Source organism: Glycine max, chromosome 19 (genome assembly GCF_000004515.6).
Source record: "Glycine max cultivar Williams 82 chromosome 19, Glycine_max_v4.0, whole genome shotgun sequence".
NCBI classification, from domain to species: Eukaryota; Viridiplantae; Streptophyta; class Magnoliopsida; order Fabales; family Fabaceae; genus Glycine; species Glycine max.
Window position 1 is genome coordinate 3,104,416 of NC_038255.2, and position 15,002 is coordinate 3,119,417.

The following is a 15,002-nucleotide window of genomic DNA, read 5'->3' on the forward strand; positions in this document are numbered from 1 at the left end:
AAGCATCAATATGTAAGATATTTTCTTGATTGAGTTGACTTTTGTTTCATTGTTATGAAAACAAAAATTAAATATATTTTTTGTCATTGTAATTTAGTATTTTTTTTCATTTCATCTTTGTAACTTTATTTGTTTTAGTTTATGTAAATTATATTTATTTTATTTTATTTTTTTCTTGTTGCGTCAATCTACATTACAAAAATGATGACGTGACAAATAAAATGATGATGTCATCATGTTGTGTGAGCACATAATGTCATACTGTCATCATCATTAATTTGACTAAAATCAAAATAAACACCATTAACATAAAACAAACAGAAAATGACATATTTATAAAAATGAATAAATATGAGTCTCAGATTAAATATTAAATAAAAGCTTAAATATTAAAACAAAACCTCAAATTATATATTAAAATTCATACATTTAATAATATGACGCCCTTACAATCATTTAGTTTTTGTAAATTCCTATCACAAAAAATGACATACCATCATTTTCATTATCACAACCATCATTACTACACTATCATTGCAACTATTGATGTCATCACCATTAGAGACACCATTTCAATTACTCATACCACTACCATTGTCGATGTTGTCGCCACAACCATTTTATTGTCATCACCACTAATATCAACACCACAATTTTGGTTGTTTCTATCACAACCATTATTGTCATTATTGTTGTCTTCATTACCATAACTAGTCATCGCCACCAAAATTACTTAAGGTGGTGATAAGTGCGAGAAAGGTGATGAAAGGGGGAGGAAGGATGGAAACAAAGATGTTTCAAGACAAAGTAGTGTAGAGACAAAAATGTGAATAAATTAATTAAATATTTAAGCATTTATTTGATTTCAATATGTATTTTAAAACTTAAATATTATTTCTTCCCAATAAATACATCCTTTTTTATTTTAGTTCATATAAATTATATTTATTTTGATTTTGATATGTGTAAATTAATTATAAAGTGACACCTATTATTAGCGTGATGACTTCATCATTATGATGTCATCAAAGGGTGATGTAGCATAATGAAATCATTGATATAATGTTCACATCATTATTTTTGCAATGAAAATTGAAGATAAAATAAAAAATAAAATAAACATAATTTGTAAGAATTAAACTAAAAAATTCATAAAAAAAATTAAATTATAAAGATAAAAAATATATTTAAGTCTATAATAAAAAATAATATATCATCGTAAGCGTGAAGTGACGTTCTCCTACATTTACAAGTGATGGAGATTCAAGTAATTAAGTCATCCATGCATTTTACTTACTATAATTAACCATGTTGGATTGTTGGTTGATATGGCATCACCAAAATATGTAAGGCTATGGCCCACACATATGCAACAGGTTAATGATGCAGTTTTTTTTTTTAGAAGGCTAATAATGGAGTTATATTGTTATATGTTGAAAGAAGATGCAAAACTACGTTGGTTGATTTCGAGATATTTTAAGAGCAATGCAACAGGGTCCTTGTAAACATACTATCAGACTTAAGTAAGTATTTCATTTGTTTCTATTCATAAGAAATAAATTTAAAATGATATTTATTTTTTTAATAAAGTATAGATTCTCTATAGTAAATTAGAGTAGTACTTGCAGTAATAAAATCCTTATTACTTAAACTTAAACTATACACCCCAAAAAGGGTATGTCTAATGGCCAAAATCCGTCGGTAAATGGAAATTTTTTACGGATTTCTGACGAATAAAAATTTGACAGAAAAAATAGTCATATGAAATATTAACTGACGGATTTTTTCTATCAGAAATTTCAAAATGATATTTTCCATTGGAGAATTTCCAAGGGCAATTTTCGATGGAAATTTTTCTTGATTATTTCCGACGGATTTGGTGGTCGCAAATTTCATGTGAATGATTTAAGAAAGATTTTTTCGTCTCAAATTTTTGTCGGAAATGTTTTTTAATAAATAATTTATTGTTTCGATTGTTTTTGTTTTTTATCATTAATAATTTAGTAATTATTTTATGCATTTATATTATTTTTCATGAAAATTTGAATTAATACATACTTATAATCGAGGAAATTGTGAAATTGATAAATCTAAAACATAAAGTAAAATAAATTATTAAGTTAAATTAAAAACAAATGTAAAATGTTAATGGCGATTGTCAATATAGTAATATTGTGGTGCTAAGTTAGTAATCAAAATAGTCATCAACAGAGTACTTCTGCTAGTCATATGCCCAGTCCTATTGTTGTTCCTACTGGTGCTAGTGGTGCTGCTAGTCCTGGTGTTGCTGCTGCTAATCCTGGTGTTGCTGCAGAGTTTTTTGTTGTTAATGAATAATGTTTCACACCTCTAGAAGTAGGAACTGAAGGACTACTGACTGAAAAACGCGCATCTCCTCTTTTGATTGACGCAGCTCCTCCCTCAAACGGTTAATCTCTGTAGCATCTTCAGCACGACTATAAGATCCTTGTGTATGCTACATGAAGCTATTATTTCTCTATTTGTAAGTATGAACAAGGTCTCCAGTACCATAAAGTTGTCCCTTATGCTTTGGTCCTGCAACTGCAACCCAACACTGACTCCTAAGTCTTTGTTCTTCATCAAGGTCTAAGGGAGTGAGTTTGGATTCACAAACACTTGATGCAGCAACAGGCCTAGCTTGAGATAGTCTAGCCTCAAATTCTTCCTATAATTCATAAATAATTATTATTCCAATAATATAATAAACATTTTAAAGAAAAAAATATGCAAGACAATGGTCTCACATGTGTCTGTCTAGATCTATCATCGACAAATTGACAAGTATCCTTTTGTAAATGAGTTTGCTGAAATACTTCATCCACATATACTAATCAACCAAGCTCCTCTGACTATTAACAAACATTAAGTGTTACATTAAACAAGTTTAAACTGTAGAAGCAAGCTTCATGATGAATCAAGATTGATTCAAAGAGTTTTGATGATAACAAAGACGATGACAAAAAGTTCAAAAGTCAAGAACACTTATGATAACAAAGATAATGATCTCAAGAATCAAAGAATGAGTTCAAGATTGAATCAAGTACACTTCAAGGATCAAGAGGAAAGTTGAATTCAAGAATCAAAAATCAAGAATCAAGTTTCAAGATTCAAGTTCCAAGAATCAAGATCAAGATTCAAGAATCAAGAGAAGACTCAATCAAGATAAGTATTAAAAAGTTTTTTGAAAAACTTAGTAGCACATGAATTTTTCTCAAAACATTTTTACCAAAGAGTTTTTACTCTCTGGTAATCGATTACCAGATTATTGTAATCGATTACCAATAGCAAAATGGTTTTCAAAAAGCTTTCAAAATGAATTTACAACGTTCCAATTAATTTCAAAATGTTGTAATCGATTACAATGTTTTGGTAATCGATTACGAGTGTGTTTGAACGTTAAAATTCAAATTTAATTGTGAAGAGTCACATCCTTTCACATAAAAGCTTTGTGTAATCCATTACACTAATTTGGTAATCGATTACCAGTGATAGTTTCTGAACAAAATTAAAAGATGTAACTCTTCCAATAGTTTTCAAGTTTTTCTGAAAGACATATCTTTTCCAAATGGTTTTTAAGGTATTTCAAAAGGTTATAACTCTTATAATAGTTTTCTTGACTAGACTTGAAGAGTCTATAAAAGCAAGACTTTGATTAGCAAATAAAAACTTTTTCTAACATTTCTTGAGAACCTCTTTTGAGAAACCTTTGATACTTATTCTTCTTCTTCTTCTTTTTGCCAAAAGCCTTTCAAAAGTTTTCTAGTTTTCTAAACCTTGAAAACTATGCTATTCATCTTTTTCATTCTCTTCTCCCTTTGCCAAAAAGAATTCACCAAGGACTAACCGTCTGAATTCTTTTTGTGTCTCTCTTCTCTCTTTTCCAAAAGAACAAAGGACTAACCGCCTAAATTCTTTTATGTCTCCCTTCTCCCTTGTCAAAGAATTCAATAAGACACAGTCTGAGAATTCTTTTGATTCTTCCATTTTCCATATACAAAAGATTTCAAAGAACTAACCGCCTGAGAATTCTTTTGTATCCCCATTCACAAAGATTCAAAGGTTTAACCGCCTGAGAACTTTGTCTTAACAGATTGAAGGGTACATCCTTTGTGGTACAAGTAGAGGGTACATCTACTTGGGTTTGACTGAGAACAAGAGAGGGTACATCTCTTGTGGATCAGTTCTAGTGGAGGATACATCCACTAGGTTGTCCAAAGAGAACAAGGGAGGGTACATCCCTTATGGATCTTTGCTTGTAAAAGGATTTTTACAAGGTTGAAAAGAAATCTCAAGTACCACTGGTCGCTTAGGGACTGGATGTAGGCACGGGTTGTTGCCGAACCAGTATAAAAACTCTTGTGTGTTTGTCTCCTTCTTCCCTTCTCTTTTAATTTCCGTTGTGCACTTTAATTTCCGCTTTTACTTTTGGTTAAGTTTCTTTTCTGTTCTTTATTTCCTTAACAACATAGTAAAAGTCTTAAAATAGTAAATTTTTAATTAGTAAAGGTTTGTGAATAATTAATTAAACCCCCCATTCTTATGTATTCTGAGGCCACTTGATCCAACATAAACAACTAAGTATTATAATTTTAATGTACATACCAAGCGAATGGCAAGATCCTATAATCTAATAGAACCACCTATGTGCAAACACCCACCTTTTTCATATGCCCGATTTTTTTTTTTTGCTTATGCACACTTGGAACGATACTCAAGTGCATTCCAATGTGATAACAAGTCATTCCAAACACGATCTTCAATCCAATATAACCTTTTATTTTCATTTCGAGCATCCCTAAACATCACAGAAAGTCTATAAGAGATTTTCGAGTTAAAATCTTTTTTAATTTCATTCTCTTCCTCGGGTCTCCAAATCAATTTTCTCTAAAGTATAACAAAGTAATGAAATTGCACACAATAAGAAAAAAATGAATTTTATAATTTCAGTTAAAATAAAAAGAATAGCATTACTATCCATTTCAACCTTTGAACTACTTCATTAAAAGAAGAACAATTTACCTTAAAACGCTGGAAAAAAAGTTCATGATGATCTTTTGGAGGGGCTGGGTCTTCCATTGCAAAATTTATAGCATCTTCATCTGTAGGCATATTAGCTACAGGTAGGAAGGGGCAGGTGTGGATGTAGGTACAGGGGACGGTCCACGTGCATCAACGGAGGATGGAGATGGTGTGGATGCAGGTATCGGAGATGGTCCACGTGCATTAACATGACATAAAGATGGTCTAGCTTCAGTCGAAGGTAGTGATGGTGTAGGTGCAACACATAAGGAGGCCTAACTAGGATAGAAACCGAAGACGGGGATGGGATTAATGATGTCAGACTATCTCGAGGTGGTAATAGTCTAATCATGTATCGTCTTTTCTTTGCAGTTGTCCCTTTCCCATTGGAGTCATTTGACGGGGGTCGGGGAGGGTCAGCACCACCTGATAACATATTTATATATAGAAAAATAATATAATAACATAATTACTAAAATCAATGATATTGGGATTGTTAACTCATTGACAAGTGCACTAAATTGTCCACAGAGACTTTGTTTGTACTTAGATTGATGCAAATCCAAATTACAAGCAAAATATAAGGAATTTAAAATAAAAGATGCAAAAAGATAAAAGATAAGATAAAGATTTAAAAGAAAAGATAAAAAATTTTAAAAAATAAAAGATAGAAAAGATAAAAGATTTAAGTTAAAAGATGATAAAGAAAAAAAAGAGTAGAAGATAAAATAGAAAATAAAATTTAATGAAAAAGATAAGAAAATTAAAAGATAATGATAACAAAAGATGACTCCAGAATGTGATGATGTCGGGATCTAGCCTACCTTATTTGCCTAAGATGTATTATTTTAGATTTTTCTATATCAATTTGGTGAATTTTTCTTACTCACATCTGTTAGAATACTTGCCCCTGATGTCTCACGATGGCAAATTTATCTTACCTATTTATCTCCCAAATGTCTTTGCAAAGACTCCATAGATAAAATACATGAAGTTCTAATTCTAGATGTTTGTTTTGATGCATATGCATAATGCAATCACTCTATGTCTAGCAATGATTTTATTAGATACCCATTCATTTTAGTTCTTTTAGAAATTACTCTCTATCAAACGACTAATCCCTAAAATTGATGTACGTAAGACCTTCCCTATATTTCTATTAAGGATTACACTTTGTCGAACACCTAACTCATGCAATGATGATTTATACATGAAATTAAAATAAGAAAGGATAATAAGAAAGAAAACACCTGTTTGCATCTATAGATATAAAACATACAATACATCTTTTGACTTTTTAGGTCTGCTAGACCCTAACTAAAGATTTAGCCTCTCATAGTCATAAGGGGCCTTCCACTTGAAAAGGGTATAAAAATTGATGAAGGATAATGGATGGAAAAAGGACAATAAAAGAAGGATTTCTCCTATTTGAGATACTCAAACTTAAGATGTATTTATTAGAGAGCTTTGAGTCTCTGGGTGGATCTTAATCCCTCATTTTCATATCTGTGGATAAAAATAATTGCTAAATAAATATTTTTAAGCAAAAAATATCAATTCCTAATAAATAATAAAAATATCAATTCCTAATATTTAAGCAAAAAATAATTGCTAAATAAATATTTTTAAAGATATTTTCAATATATTTTTATTATCAAAAATAGCTCATATTTAATAGTTAGTAGGATAATTTGAAATTAGATAACTAATGAACTTTCATATGACAACAAAAAAATACACTAACATAGTTTTCATGTATTAGAGGAAAACAAACATGTCATTAATAACAAACATTATAACTGACTAACAAAGATTAACGTCTAATCCTCTTCATAGTTGTACACTTCAAATTCATTTTCTAATTCCCCTTCATTGTCTTGTTCAATATTGTTTGATTCTCCATCCAAAGTACTTGATTCTTCTTCACTTGTCAACAACCCTTGGTTCCCACCATCATTAGTCACATCTCATCGGTATCAGAACAATTGCAACACAATAAATTGATTCAAATCAATCATAAAAAAACATCGATTACATCAAAACCTACGATTCCACACAGCAACAAAATGAAAAAGGATCTGAACAATGGAGATTGAGGCTGAAAAAGGATCATGAAATGCAAAATGTGTATCGAGAAGAGAAATGGAAACCCTAATCAGAGAAGAGGAAGGGTTACTTGTGGGTGAGGAAGGAGCAGATCTAGTAAACGTTGGCACGTCAGTGAAGCCTCAGGAATGAAGCCGCTGGGAATTAGCTGCGGGAAGCTTTGTTTTGTTGCTCTCTTTAATATTTTCGTCATATTGATAAGAGAAATACTAAAGTGAAAAAACATCGAGCTAACACAAGAACAGGTTGTGTAGCACACATGCATATTTTTGTTCAATGGTAGGTATTGTATTACTAAGTTTGATCCAACACACAATCATGAAGTTGTCACTCCTAAGGTTTTCATGTTGAAATCACATCGAAAAGTAACCACAACTCAAGCTGCTACAATTGAGCAAGTTGAAAAGTCTGGGATTAGACCAAAAGCTGGTTATGAAATGATGGATAATGAAGTTGGTGAGCATAAGAATTTGGGCTTCCTTCCTGAAGATTAAAAAAATTATGTACGAACCAAGGAAATGAAGGAAATGAAGAAAGGGGATTTTGCTACTATGGTTCAACATTTTCATTTTCAGCATGTGCAATTGGAAAATCCTTCTTTCTTTTATGCTATGCAGTTGGATAAGGATGATCTTATAACAAACAAATTTTGGGCTAGTCCGAGAATGATGATGGATTATAGTTGGATAAGGATCGTCCATTTGCTATATCTGTGTGGCTGAGGCTCGGCCTTATAAGCCACATGAACCAAGAAGATGAAGGAAATGAAGAAAGGGGATTTTGCTACTATGGTTCAACATTTTCAGCATGTGCAATTGGAAAATCCCTCTTTCTTTTATGCTATGCAGTTGGATAAGGATGATCTTATAACAAACAAATTTTGGGCTAGTCCGAGAATGATGATGGATTATAGTTGGATAAGGATCATCCATTTGCTATATTTGTGTGGCTGAGGCTCGGCCTTATAAGCCACATGAAAGAAAGCTGGATTCAAGAATGAATGAGTTACTCACAAATTATTAATGTTAATTAAATGGATTGTGTGTGTGTGAAAGAATGAATGAGTTACTCACAAATTATTAATGTTAATTAAATGGATTATATATATGTATGTGTGTAAGAATGAATAAGTTACTCACAAATTATTAATGTTAATTAAATGGATTGTGTGTGTGTGAAAAAATGAATGAGTTACTCACAAATTATTAATGTTAATTAAATGGATTATATATATGTATGTGTGTAAGAATGAATAAGTTACTCACAAATTATTAAAGTTAATTAAATGGGTTGTGTGTGTTTGAAAGAATGAATGAGTTACTCACAAATTATTAATGTTAATTAAATGGATTGTGTGTGTGGGTGTTTGTTTAATGATTTTCTGATTATTTTTTAATTTCTAATAAATTTAACCATTGATAGAATACCTGTTAGGAGGAGTGATGTTAACACTCATTACTTTTAAATTATAATATTCAAAAATATTATTTTTATTACAATACCACATTACTTACAATCTCATAATATTAATCTAGAAACAAATTTAAACAATAATTATCAAACAGTAAGGTATACTTCTGAGAAAGACCTCAAAATTCAAAATTGACAAATAGCCTATGAAACATAGCAACTACTCTCACTATTCAAGGTTATTCACTCATAAGAATCAAGAAAATTATAAAATAGTATCAATAACAATACACATTTGACTAACTTATCTTCATTACAAATACAAATAGTATTGTCACTTCATTAATATTTTTTTTATCATTCTCCAAAAAGAAAATTAAAGGATAAAACCAAAATTTTCTATATTTATAGGGAGTAAAACATATTTAACCTAACCTTTCTTTTCTATATTTATATCCAAAGAAAACCCTTTATGTATACAAGACTTAAACAAAAGAATAAAAATATAGTTTTTGGATGTGTTTTCTTTTAATTAAACTTCTAAAAATTGCTTCATCATATAATAGAAGGGATAAAAAATCTCAGTACTACTTACCTGACATTATCAAGCTCAAAACGATGAGGATTTGCACAAAATCTAAAGGCAAACCAGCAGTTATCTAAAAAGCAAGTAAAAGTTAAGCAAATTATTTTAGAAAAACAATAACTAAAATATAGGAACCAAGCTAATGAAATAAACTTGACTCAACAGAATATCTAGCTCCTTTATTGGCTCAGCCATTCTTGAGAGATCCTTTGAAGCCAAATTCTAAAAATATTGATGAAAAGGCCCATTAATCAAGTTAGGAACTAGCAATTAAATTCCAGAAAATTGTTTGTATTACACAAATTCAGAATTTTTATTTTAAATAACATAAATAAAAATATGCATATTTAACAATAATAACCAAGAGAAACTCAAATAGCACAATCCAGTTGCAGAGGAGCAAGAACAAATTAAAAGTTCACATTTTAACACATTGATCTCTTTATTTAAAGAATAGAAAACAAGATATTTTTCTGTCAGCTTTTCATTCATTATTAATTTAATGAAGAATATTTGAAATTTACATAATATTATGTTTGATAACTTGAGAATCAATTGCAAAACAAGTTTAATTTATGAAAATTCAGATTATAATATATAAAATAAATAAATAATATATGAAAACAATTATATTATAATATATATTAATAAATTAACATTTTTAATTTAAATTAAAATGAGGAGACAATGACATGTTGAATTTAGGGAGTAATCAGAATAAATAATATATGTACGTTAGAGTTTATTAACTTTAGCTATTGGGTGTTTGCATGTTGTGCTCTTTTGTTTATATAATGAGTTCTCTATTTTGCTAGCGGTATAACTATAGAGTAAAGTTTTGTAAATGAAGAAATTAATAGCTGGAACATAAAATTAAGATGTATCAACAAAATAACAAAAACTAGTAACCTAAAGGTTGATCTTACAACACATAATATTGTATTGTGTATACACTACCATGATATGACGTACATAGGATAAACATTTAGTATCACAAAAAAAGAATAAATCATTCACAACCTTGGTCAATAAAAACAATACCTAGCCATATTCTAAAGCATATGTCAGCATCAAGAGCTACTTAGCTACTGAGACAGTAAGTTCCAATTTCCTAGTTACTAATAACTATGACACAGGTACATGTTATAAGCAGCCTAATCTCTGCATCGTAAAAACAAAGACAACAAGGCAAGTTCAGCTCTTCAAAATAGCAATACTAAGAAGACAAACAAAACTTTCAAGTTTCAACACCACAAAGATAGATAACAAGTAAGCATCGATCCACTCAAAAAATTTCTTTTCACCATTATCTTTTATGCCAAAAGATACGACTTTCACAGCAGACTACTCACATGTCTCATTAATACATATATGGCTGGAAAGCAATTACCCCTCCTGGAACAGGAATTAATATAATATATTTTCCAAAACTATATAGCCTGGAATTCATATTACTAAAAAGGAAGTTAACTATAGTTTCACCTAAATAGCAAAGGAATATAGGTCATCTTATTTTTTAATGGTGAAGGATAAGTAACACAGTTACAGCTTATGGGTGTTCAAAATTCAAATAATATTTTTTTTTAAAAAAAAGACCACATGTCCAGACTCTATAATTATATTCTAAAAATATGAACCTTGAATGGGCAATGTGTCTAATGTGTTTCTCACCCCTTTGGTGAAATTATCAGTTATTGAGGTTATAATTAATACAACAACTAAAAAAAGGAACTAGCCTAACACACACTATCAGTGAAAATAATCCCAACAAGGATGGAATGAGTCAGGTGTAGAGGGCTGCAGAGAACTCACCTTTCCCAGATTTGCTCACAATGGATGCAGCAAGGACAACCTGTTGGATAAATTAAAAAAAGAATAGAGAGAATTAAGGGCAGAGGGGAAGTGAAGAACTGATAGAAAGAGAATATACCAACCCCATTCCCAAGTGAATTCTTCTTTTTCCTAACCCAAAAGTTATAATTCATTGTTTATTTTATTTTTTCATTTTTCACAAGGGAATGTGTCTGTGACCTCTGCCAAACCCCATCCCACCCTCACCATCACCATCACAATTGGCATTTGGAAAGTAAATTGCTCGTATAATCAAGCATGACACTAATTCTTGATTACATTAAACATTCAAAGCTACATAGCTTAAATCAAGATGAACAAAAACAACAAAATGTAGCATAAGCTACACCATAATATCCAAAATTACAAATAATTTTACCACTGAGGGGAAAAAATTATACAAGGATTTCAATTTTAAAACAGTTCAAGACATACTAGTAAGTCCATTCAGCCTGTAATTCTAGATCACAGGTTAAACTACATATATATAACAAAATCGACATTTGTAGGAAGAGATTCATGCCATCAACGTGATATAGTAGCATTACAAGCAAAAAGCGACAATTAAATAAATAAATTAAAGAAACAACAAATAATCAGCGTTAAATAGTGAAGTGAGAAGAGCAAGTCCTCGAATGTTCAACCAAAGGAGTGTACGGAGTGTTACCATCTTGTTATCCATATGGGCATACGGATTGCCAATCCGTACGGCCAAATCATTTTTAATTTTTTTCTTTTAAATTTTACAATGATAAATTAAATCAATTAAACAAATTTAATTAAGTTATTGCTTAAAGCAAATCAATTAGAAAATTTTAATTCAGTTATTTCTTAAAACAAATCAATTAGAAAAATTTAATTCAGTTATGGTCATGTGAATTACAAAATTTTGCAATGATAAAAGAAAATTATTTTAATGATTAATTTAGTAATTGGTTAGATTTAACAATGATAAAAAAAAAATTCATTTAGTCATTAATTAAAAATAATTTAATTCAAAAACATGACCAATTTTTTTCAAAAACAATGGGATAATAATATACATGACAAAACAACTATTATATATAAGAACATTGTTGTAACAAATTTAGAATCAACACATGATAAAACAATTATTATAAAACAACTAATATATAATTAAAATGTTCATAATAATTAAAATGTTCAAAGTAATTAAATGTTCAAAATCCTAAATTATTCATAAATACGCCCAATAGAGCACACGATTAACATTGGGATCAATGAATTCAAAAACTATTCCCATGTCAACGGTCAATGACAAGGTCTCGCATAAATGTTTCCATCCGACTCCAATTTTAAGTGTCTTCCTAAAATGATTGAACACGAGTCGACATTCAGCAACGTCCTCCAAGTGCAAATGCGTCCAGCCTTTGTCTTTAAGAAAATAATACATGCTACTTGGAACGTCCTGACAAATAAAGAAATGTTATGTCAACAATTTATGTTATGAAATTTAAAACTTGAAAAATAAAGAAATGCTGACAACTAAATTAGGAAGTTATTTACCAGACTGCTACAGGTAACTTTCTGCTCAGTGAGATAAACCTTGAAGGTAATAGAACCTGACACTTGATGGTATAAAGAGTGTCATCTTGGGAATGATTTGGGCAGGCAAATGATCTTGAATATGGTAAGAAAAATTACACTGTTACCATAATGATGCAAGGATACTAGATGATCTCCGGTCAACTGGTAAAAATCTCATAGTGTTGTCCACCCTGCTACAATGGTTGGTTTATCCAGATCTTTATTGTACACAACGTTATGATAATTTCCGTCTTTGTCAACCAAATGTCATACACCGTCCAGTACGTCATTCCACTTGACAGCATATACCTTACTAACTTCACCGAAAATCTACATGTCATATCACAAAGTAAGGTTGGTTAGTTATACGAAATAACAGAAAAATCAAATGTTAATTAAATCAAAATGAACATGACCTGGTCCCTGATGTGAACGGTCTGGAAAAAAGCCTCTAGTGAAGCCGCGACATTCTGCATCATGTTTGTCATTTCCCTCCACTCTCTGTGCTCGTCAATGGTTAATTCTGACATAATCGAGCAATTAACAGGCATTCAAGCACAAAACAGAATTAACATTCAAGTAACTATATGATAATTCTTACTAGGCACATTCGCAAGAAGCTATTCCAGTTCCTTATTGAGGCTGGTCCAACGTGATGACGTCGCACGAGAGCGTGACATTCTGAAATATATTTGACAAAATAATATTTTAGTATTTTTGTTCTACTAACATTTTCTTGTTTCTAATCTAATTTTTCTTTCTAAAATCTAATGTTTGTTTTAAAAATCTAATCTAATCTACTCTAAATTGTAATCTAATCCTACTAACATTTCTTAGATAAACTCAATAAATAAATAAATCATTCATAAAATTAATAATAAACAAACTAAAATGAATATAAATATTTTTCGTTATTCCTATTTTTTTCTTTTAAAAAATGATTGTTTTTAAAAAAACTCTTACAGATTAGCAATCCATATGAGCCATATGGATTGCTAATCTACGGATTGCTAATCCTTAAGACAGGAAATCTTTTAAAAAAAAGCCATACGGATTGACAATCTGTATGACAATTTTTTTTTTTAAAAAAAAAGCTATACGAATTGACAATCCATATGACGGAAAAAAAATTAAAAAAAAAAGCCATACGGCAATCCGTATGACAAATTTTTTTTTTAAAAAAAAAGCTATATGGATTGTCAATCCGTATGAGAATTTTTTTTTTAAAAAAAAAGCATATGAATTGTCAATCCGTATGACATAAATTTCTTTTAAAAAAACAAGTCATATGGATTGGCAATTCGTATGGCTTTTAACTAACAAAACCCATAATTTTTTTATAAAAAATCATATATGGATTGCCAATCTGTATGCCTCATTTTCGTAGAACACCAAGAAAAACACAATGAACACACGCAGAAAATGCCAATGAAGAAGAAGACAAACGCAGTGAACACCAAGAAAAACGCAATCAATAAGGAGAACAAGCAGTAACAACCACAAACAAACAGCAATAGAAGAAGAAGGATAACTTACCTCGAAGGAGAAGAAGAAAGAAGAAGCAGCAACAACACAACACAACACGGTCACGGTGGCAGCAGCAGCACGAACGACAACAGCAGCGGAACCACGAATGGCACGGTCACGAAGGCACGAAACAGAGGAAGGAGGAAGGAGAACGGAGGAAGGAGGAAGAGCACATAAAAAAAAATTGAATAGTGACTCGTACGGATGAATCACTATTTGGCTTTTATAGGAAATGGTGAAAGGCATTTTTGCCCTTTCATCCAGGTTGCTGGGTGCCCCAAGCAACAACCTATGACTTATTGCTATTGAAGTGTTAAAAAAACTAACATGGCTAAAAAAAAATCCAATGTTATCTACTCATGGGTGATGCTAGTTACACCTAGCATTATTGTTGGTGCACCCAGCATTTTAAGATTTTAAGTGAATAGGCGAAAATGTCTTTCACTCAAGTTGACTCATACGGATCAACATTGATCCGTATGGCTCATACGGATCAAGTTCATCCATACAAACCATACGGATCAACTTGATCCGTATGTTTAAATTATGCTTACGGATTACATGATTCGTATATTTTATACGAATCATGTAATCCATAAGTTTAATTTAAACATACAGATCAACCACGAACTCGCGTACCTTCGACGCAGGATAATTTTGGAATTAAAAAAATGTTGGGTGCACAAGCAATAAAGCTGGTGCACCTAGCAACACTCTCTACTCATTTAACAATATCGATTTAAAAAAAAAACCAATGTTGTTAGTAATTACTTAACATCAATTTTTTGAAAATCGATGTTAACATTATACTAACAACATCGGTTTTTAAAAAACTGATGTTAAGTAATTACTAGCAACATCAATTTTTTAAAAACCTATATTAAGAAACTCAAATTATTTACGAAAATACCGTCGCGTATAATTTAACATCGAT

At 30.6% G+C, this 15,002-nt stretch overlaps 1 long non-coding RNA gene across 1 annotated transcript; it reads right to left on the reverse strand.

Annotated features, from left to right (window-relative positions):
- Positions 1-12,105: 12,105 nt before the first annotated feature.
- Positions 12,106-13,637, reverse strand: LOC106797528 (uncharacterized). Its single transcript, XR_003265807.2, has 4 exons — positions 13,143-13,637; positions 12,958-13,064; positions 12,521-12,871; positions 12,106-12,422 (listed from the first exon to the last, which is right to left on the reverse strand). It is a non-coding gene; the product is annotated as an uncharacterized lncRNA (long non-coding RNA).
- Between the last annotated feature and the right edge of the window lie 1,365 nt (positions 13,638-15,002).